At 40.5% G+C, this 7754-nt stretch overlaps 1 non-coding gene across 1 annotated transcript; it reads left to right on the forward strand.

Moving 5' to 3' along the window:
- Nucleotides 1-879: 879 nt before the first annotated feature.
- On the forward strand, nt 880-986 carry LOC141625502 (small nucleolar RNA R71). Its single transcript, XR_012535280.1, has one exon. It is a non-coding gene; the product is annotated as a small nucleolar RNA R71 (small nucleolar RNA).
- Nucleotides 987-7754: the final 6768 nt, after the last annotated feature.

Consider the following 7754-nt stretch of genomic DNA (forward strand, 5'->3'; position numbering starts at 1 on the left):
ATTACCTCTATGACCATAGTTGTTGAAGTTTGGTCCATGACCTTGATCTTGAAACCGTTGAGCATACCCTTGCCCAAATCCTTGATTAGCTTGATTCACTTGATTCCCTTGATAGAACCCTTGATTATTTTGATTGCCTCCAAAATCTTGGTAACCTTGAGGTTGTTTCCCACAGTTTTAGTTTTGATTGTTGTTTGGCCATTGGTTTTGATTTCCGGGGTTATTTCTTTGGTTGAAGTATCCTCCCCTTGGTTGAGAAAATCCGGGTGGATTATTTGGGGCTTGAGGTTGGAGATGTTGTGGGTTTTGAACATTGGTACTCTTGTAGCTAAAATTGGGTGGTTCTTCAAACCCGGATAGTAGAAGTTAGTGTTTGGGTTATAGACATTGGGATTGTTGTAGGGTGGTCTTGGTGGTCTTGTGTTGTTGTTATAGCTTTGAAAAGCATTAACATCTTGGACATTCTCCTCATACCCACCATTATAGTTGTTGGCACACATGTCAAAAGTGTGGCCATTCCCCCCACATAGCTCACAAGGTAAAACTTGAGATACTTCCTCCATCGGTGGACCATGTGAGGTGGCGGCTTGATGAACTTGGTTCCTTTGCAATTTCTCAAGTTGCTTGGTGAGAAGATCAAGCTTGGCATTTGTCTCGGCATTTGCATTAGAAGAGTTCTCCTTAGGGAATTTGCCATTTCTCCTAAGCATGTTTCCCCTTGAGCCATAATTTGCTTCCGAGTCTACCATCTTCTTGATTAGTGTCGTCCCTTCTTCATCACCTAAATGATCAAATCCTCTCCCCGCGGAGGCATTCACCATTTCTTTAGTTCTAGGCAACAATGTGTGAAAGAATGTTTGGGTGATGTACCACTCTGGGTTTCCATGGTGAGGACAACTAGCAATAAGGTCTTGATATCGATCTCAAGCTTCACCCAAGGATTCCCCATCTTCTTGTTGGAAAGTATGAATTTTATTACGAAGCATGGCAGTCTTGGATGATGGATAGTACTTGGCCATGAACGCCTTAGCTAAAGCGTCCCATGTTGTGAATGTATCTGGAGGGTGAATATTCAACCACCGGTCTGCCTTACCCGTCAAAGAGAATGGGAACAATATCATCCTTAGAGTGTCTTCGGATACACCGTTCTTCTTCATCATTGAGACCTTTCTCTTGAACTTTCGTAGGTGAGCATGAGCATCTTCTTCAATATGCCCCCCGAACAAATCCTTCTCGATCAACCCAACTTGGGCGGGATGCATCTCAAAGTTGTTGGGAGCCAAAGTGCCAAAATTAATAGGGTTACATGAATCATTATGGTTAGGCCGGTTGTGATCTCTTAGAGCCATTTGTGGTGGTGGATTTGGTATATGAGGGGGTGGTGTTTGAGGTGAGCTTGGAAGTGGAAATTTGTGAAAGGGATTTTCTATAGGGATCTCAATTGTGTTGTTTGGTTGAAGTGGGGTGTGAGGGTTTGGTTGGTCTATGTTTGCTTGAGGAAGGTTCCGAACTCTATCAAGGGTCCTTGTCCTCAAGGTCCTAAAAAGCCTTTCGGGGTCGGAATTGAAGAATAGAGCTTGATGGTTCCTTCTAGATATGCACTCGACAAACCGTTAGTCTTCTAGTGTCTTTACACACTAGGGGAGGGCAATAAATCACACACTCTACAATGAGGCACACAACTACTAAAACAAACTCACAAGTGAGATAAAACTAAAGCAAAGACTCTTAATAAACTAAATATAACCTAACGCCATCCCCGGAAACGGCGCCATTTGATGAGTAATATGGTTGTAGAGTCGAGTTTCTTATCACCAACAATATTTGTAACCCAATTTAGTAGTATAAATCGGGGTCGAACCACAAGGATGGAGGGGTTTCTACTTAGTTTAATTGGGAGTCTAGTCTAGTCGAAAGATGAAAGGAGTTGATTTAAACTACTAGATTTAACTAAAGCAAATGATTGAGATGAAATGTATACGGTTGATTAAAAGACTAGGGCTTTCGGGTTCATCTAAATGGTTTAAGGGCAAACATGATAATTTAAGGGGTCAAAGGCAAGGGTTTATCTTAGGTAGAAAAATCAATGTCTTGACTTACCTAAAGGTGACCCCTAACTTTCATTGAGCATTACACTACTCTTAAGCATACAACAAGACCACCACAAACTTTCATTCAATGGGGGAATTAAGCAATAATGAAGAAAGGCATGTGCTTTCACTCACATAATTCATCAAACACCTTGTGTGCAAGGATAAGAAAGATAAACAACTCACCAAAGACCTAAATAATAATTATACAATCATGCCCAATAATTCCATTTAGACTCCCCCTAAACCCTATAAGGATTTCTACTCACACATATTCAAATTGTTCATACGAACAAATGGATAAAAACAAGGAATCAAAAGAGATGGCATGGTATGAATTCAAACAATTATAAAAGACAACTTGAAATGTAAACAATTTATTAAACAAAGTAATTAAGAAGAGAAATGTACCAACAATGAGTAAATATGGTTGCTTTGATTGAATTAGTGAATAAAATCCTTCAATATCTCCCAAATACAACCCAATAACCAAATGTAAACAATTTATAATAACTACTACTAAGCTAATTTTACTAAGTAATTTATGTTGATTAAGGAAAGATTAGTGCTTTGATTAAGGTAAGATTGCATAAATTAAGGAAAATTTTCAGATCTAGGGTTGTGTTTACAATTGAATAGGGAGGGGGTATATATAGTCTTTCATTGGATTAGAGGAAAGGAGGAACTAAAGCCCATTTCTCGCAGCTTGTTGCTCTGTGCCGGTGGACCGGCTACCGGCCAGCCTACCGGTAGCGCGTCTTCTTGTAATTTTGGAGTTAAACTTGGGAATTTTACTAGCATGTGTGTTCTGCCCGTGGACCGGCTGTCGGCCTGCCGGCAGAACACACTCTTCTATACTCCAATTCTTTTCCTTGGTGCATCTTCTAGCGGTTGGCCGGCTACCGGTGCATGTACCGGTAGCGAGATCATTGCTCTTTTTCTTTTTCTTCAATCTTCAATTCAAGGTTGTTGTGCTCTGCCAGTGGACCGGCCTGCCGGCATAGCATACTTCTTCCGCTTTTCCACTTTTCCTTGTAGTGACAGGTGGGGGTGTTCTGCCGGTGGCTGGACCGGCTGCGGGTCTGCCGGCAGAACATGTTGCTTCAGGTTTTTCACCCCTTTTCTTCTCAAGCTAACACGAGTTAGCTTCTTTACTCGATCTTCATTCCGTCTTGCCTTTTTCGAGGCCAATGCCCTACAAAAGAAGTACGGGGAGTCATAATATCGATGTACATGAAATGAAGGGCAAAACACGAGCGATAGTGAGATAGAAACGTGCTATAGAAGGCAAAATGCATGAGAAACGGGAAGTGAAATGGTATAAACTAATCACATATCACTAGGCAAGAGGGGAATTCCGCGATCCTACAGTGCTTCTAACATCATAGGGAGTCTACTCTTGACGAAAGCATTTAGCAATTGAGGACAAAGGTACCCTAACTTGACACAACTTGGAGGTGATTTATTGGTATCCTCCTAGGCTTAGTAATTTGAAGAAACCATATCTATAATGGAGTGTGTACCCTTAGATTACTTCCCTTCTAGATAATTTCCGCCATTTAGATGAGGAAAGTGGCTATTCTTTTGTAGATGCATCCATTACCTTCTTTTGTGTGCTTAATGCTTGGATGTATCGCCATATTGGCAAGCCCCACCTTGCCTTGCAAGAAGACATCCTACCTCATGGTTGTCTTGTTGTGAGTTGAAGGGGTGGAGTGAGACCCGCTAATTGTCTCATATCGGTTATATTAGTAGGCTAGTTTAAATAAAGGTCCTAGTCTTAGTCACCTCTTTACTCGGGACGAGCAAAGGTTCGGTTTGGGGATGTTTGATGTGACTCATATTTGAGCACATTTAGTCCCCGAATTAACCTCGTTCCCATGCTTTATAGCACATATTTGGGTCAATTATTATCTTTAGTTTCCCATTTTGCATATTCTTTGAGGTTTTGTGTCCTTGGTAGGAGAGGATTGCTGACCTTGCATTTATGAGGCGAAATGGAGCTAAATGGATCGCATCCAATGACCAAGCATCAAAGAAAAGACCAACACTAGAGGCCTAAGTAGATAAATAAAGTGAAATGGGCAATGATGTAGAGATCCTTGCATCCCCAACAAGATCCACGTGGATTGTTGAGGAGCCAAATAAGAGAGGAATCCTGTGCCACGATCTGAGTGGTCCGAGCTCAGGACGAGCGGCTCAGAGCGACGATCCGAGCGTCCCTGAGCATCATCCGAGCGTGCCAAAACAATAATCTGGGTGTCCCGACTTCCAGCACGAGCGGATCCTCTTACAGAACATATCGTGCATCAGGCCAGGATGAACGGATCTTGGTGGGACTAGCAGGGACGATCCGTGCATGTCCCTCGGGAGTTGCATTTCCTCAAATTTCTCTTAGGGTCTTAATAGTCATTTAAGCCCTTAGTAACCCTAATCCTTGTACTTAATTTTAGTATAAATACTGATACCGTCGTTTTGTATCAAAATTAAATTTATAATTCCAAACTAAAACTGTAGCTAGTGATAGTAAGGGTCGAACCACAGAGAGACAAGATCAATTCTATTTGCTTATTTCAGTCTATAAAAGTAACAATTAATGGGGGTTTTGAAATTGGTTGATTCTAATGACTAATTGCTAAAATGTGAAATTTCTCAACAAGATAAAAAGAAGATCAGGAACTTCGGTTCACCATGGCTAAGGTCAGGTCAATAAAGTAGCAGAGGTTCTATAATAAGGTCTCAGGAAATATGAGCAAGCCTTTCGATCAATGCTCAGATTAACCTTACGGTCTCCTAATTCCCAAGAATTTCTCAAAGCCTTCGCTCAAAGGAAATTCCAATCTAATGATAACTTAAATTACTAATCTTTCAATCTAGTAAAAAGGTTTATCAAAAGGTAATAAGATCGATATGAAAGAATTCATACTAACAAAACAACCCTAATTTATGCCATGGCTCACCTCGTTCCCAATCAATAAAATTAGCTATGCATAATTAAAACTATAACAACTACAAAATTGATAGCGAAGAATAAATTTGACATGATTGAATTGAATTAAAGACAAACGATAAGAACTGAATTTCTGAAATTAAATTGGTAACAACAAGAATTAAATTAACCAGAAATTAAAGAAGAAGGAATTGCATAAAAGCTTACTAATTTAATGATGAACAAAGTAATTGAATTCGGGATTCGTCGTCCCTCTTTCTTGCCTCTAGACTAGATCTAAACTGAGTTCTTGAATAATGAAAAGCATAACCTAAAAATAACCTGCGTTCTACTGATAAACGATCCCCAAAAGTTAATTACAAATTAGGCTTTTAAAAGTCTAACACGAAAAATAAATCTCAGCTGCGCGGCTTGGTCGATCGACTAAGGGGCATGGTCGATCGACCGAGAGTGCAAGATGAAGAAGAACAAGAAAAATTCCACGGTCGATCGATGGTGATGCTTTGGTCGATCGACCAGCTGAGCTGTGCAGTAACCTCCTTTCTTCTTCCAATCAGCCTCTAAGCTCCATGCACGCATCCCGAGGTGAGTGAGTGCGAACTCCCTTCTTCCAAGCTTCCCTGAAGTTGCCTCCGGAGGACGATTTAGGCTTGATTTAGCCCACTTTCACTCATTCCTACAATAAATCATAGAAATTGCAAAGTGAACCGTTTCGGGAGAAATAGTAGCCTTAAGCTAACAATTATGCATGGAAATACGTGCCAAAACTGCAAATAAAGTGTATAGAATATGCACGTATCAAATCTCCCCAAACCAAACCTTGCTTGTCCCCAAGCAAGCACTATGACCCAAATAAAAACCTAATGGAAAGGAGTATATCTCAGAGCTAGCTACAAGTCAATGCCAAACCGTTTAATGCACATAATTAACTATTGCAAAGCTCGAATCAAGTGAACAAATTTATGTATATCACGGAATTAAATCGGGCGTTCGACCTTGCAAGACTCATAAATTCGGACTCTCCCGGGTCACTCTTCTCTCAGCAAAGCAAATGGTAAGAATGTATGTAGAAGAGAGGGAAGAAAATACAGACTCTCACCTAGACTGCGACCGACAAAACATGTATGCTTGACTAGTATGAATAATGATTCTAGCTACCGTACATACGCATAACCACCGTCAAGAACTATTACATGCCGAACTATTGCAAAATTTTGATATGTGAGGCTAAGTGGGAAAGAAAGGGCAAAAACATGTATGGAAATGTGAAGGTAAGAGCCAAGCTAGTACCTAACAAACCATCAGAAACCGTATCCCGCTCCTCCAACTCGAAAAATAAACAATGCCTTTAAAAGTCTAAGCAACACACTATCCCAAAAACCGACACCTCCATTTCACAAAATAAGCACATGAGGTGTGTTCTCAACTCAGCCAAAATTTTTCTTATTATTTCTTTCAAATTCCTTTTTTTTTCTTTTTCTTTTCTTTCCTTTCTTTTCATTTTCTTTCATTTTCTGAGCTGGGAGTCGATCGACCAGTGACAGCAGTCGATCGACCACCCCTTGCATTCCAGTGTTCTCTGCCCAGATCAGCCTGCTTTTTTTTTCATTTTTCTGAGTTTTTTTTTTCTTCATAAAATAGCAACTCCTGCACTTCTTATAAATGCTCACTCCAACATTACAAAAGGAACCAAGACTGCTATAATTCGACAAAATCCTCTACTACTACCTAGCTTGGCACAATGGTAGGCTAAATATAGGATGTAGTTAAGGGCAACTGGCAGATATGGCTTATAGTGGAGTTAATGGGGCAAAATGAGAAAGGGGAAGATGCAATAGTTCTCAAAACATGTAATACCGACCACAAACCGATGCGTATAGGCAATAAGCAATCAAAACTCCTACACGTGCAAAACATGAAATGACGGGAGTACTACTCTCAATCCTAAATTAACCGGTCATGAATGTCACCAGTTATAGGCTATATATCTCAGAAAGTATAAGTAGTTTGCCAAAAGTAATGAGTCAAGTCTAATTACCCGAAGTGAATTCCATAACAAAATTTGAGAAATCACTTTTAATTCTCGCTAAGCAGCTGTGAAAAGGCAAGGAACGGCATATTTGACTAATAGTGCAATATCATCATTAATAAACTCCAATCCGACTCGACTATATGCAAAAGTAAACGTGATATTTTTGATTTTTTCTTGTTTTGTAGTTTTTTCTTTGTTTTTTTTGTTTTTTTGTTTTTTTTTTTTTTTTGAAATAACACAAATGCAAGCTGAAATGCAGTAAACGTGTGACTGAAAAGCAATAAAAAAGAATACAAATGTAGATGCAAAAGACATAAGCAAATACCCTCCCCAAACCAAAACGCACAATGCCCCCATTGTGCTCAGCAGCAAATCACCAGCAGTCACAACAATATAGGGAGGAGTAAAAGCAACAACAAAAGAAAGGGAAACTAATAAAGAAGGATAGGAAACTCACAAAAGACGACCTCCCCAAACCAGCCAAAAACGGGGAGGTCACAAGCATCTAATCGCCACCGTCGTACTCGGAACCACTAGACTCTCCGGACCCCGAGTCGCTCTCCTCCTCCTCCGCCTCAGCAGCGGCGAGTAGTCGTGGAGGAGGTCTCCTGGCAGGCTGAGGGTAACCGCCCACCGGAGGGACAAAGAAAGACGGGTGAGTCCAGGCACCCTGTGGGAGCAT

Source organism: Silene latifolia, chromosome X (assembly GCF_048544455.1).
Source record: "Silene latifolia isolate original U9 population chromosome X, ASM4854445v1, whole genome shotgun sequence".
Classification (NCBI taxonomy): Eukaryota; Viridiplantae; Streptophyta; class Magnoliopsida; order Caryophyllales; family Caryophyllaceae; genus Silene; species Silene latifolia.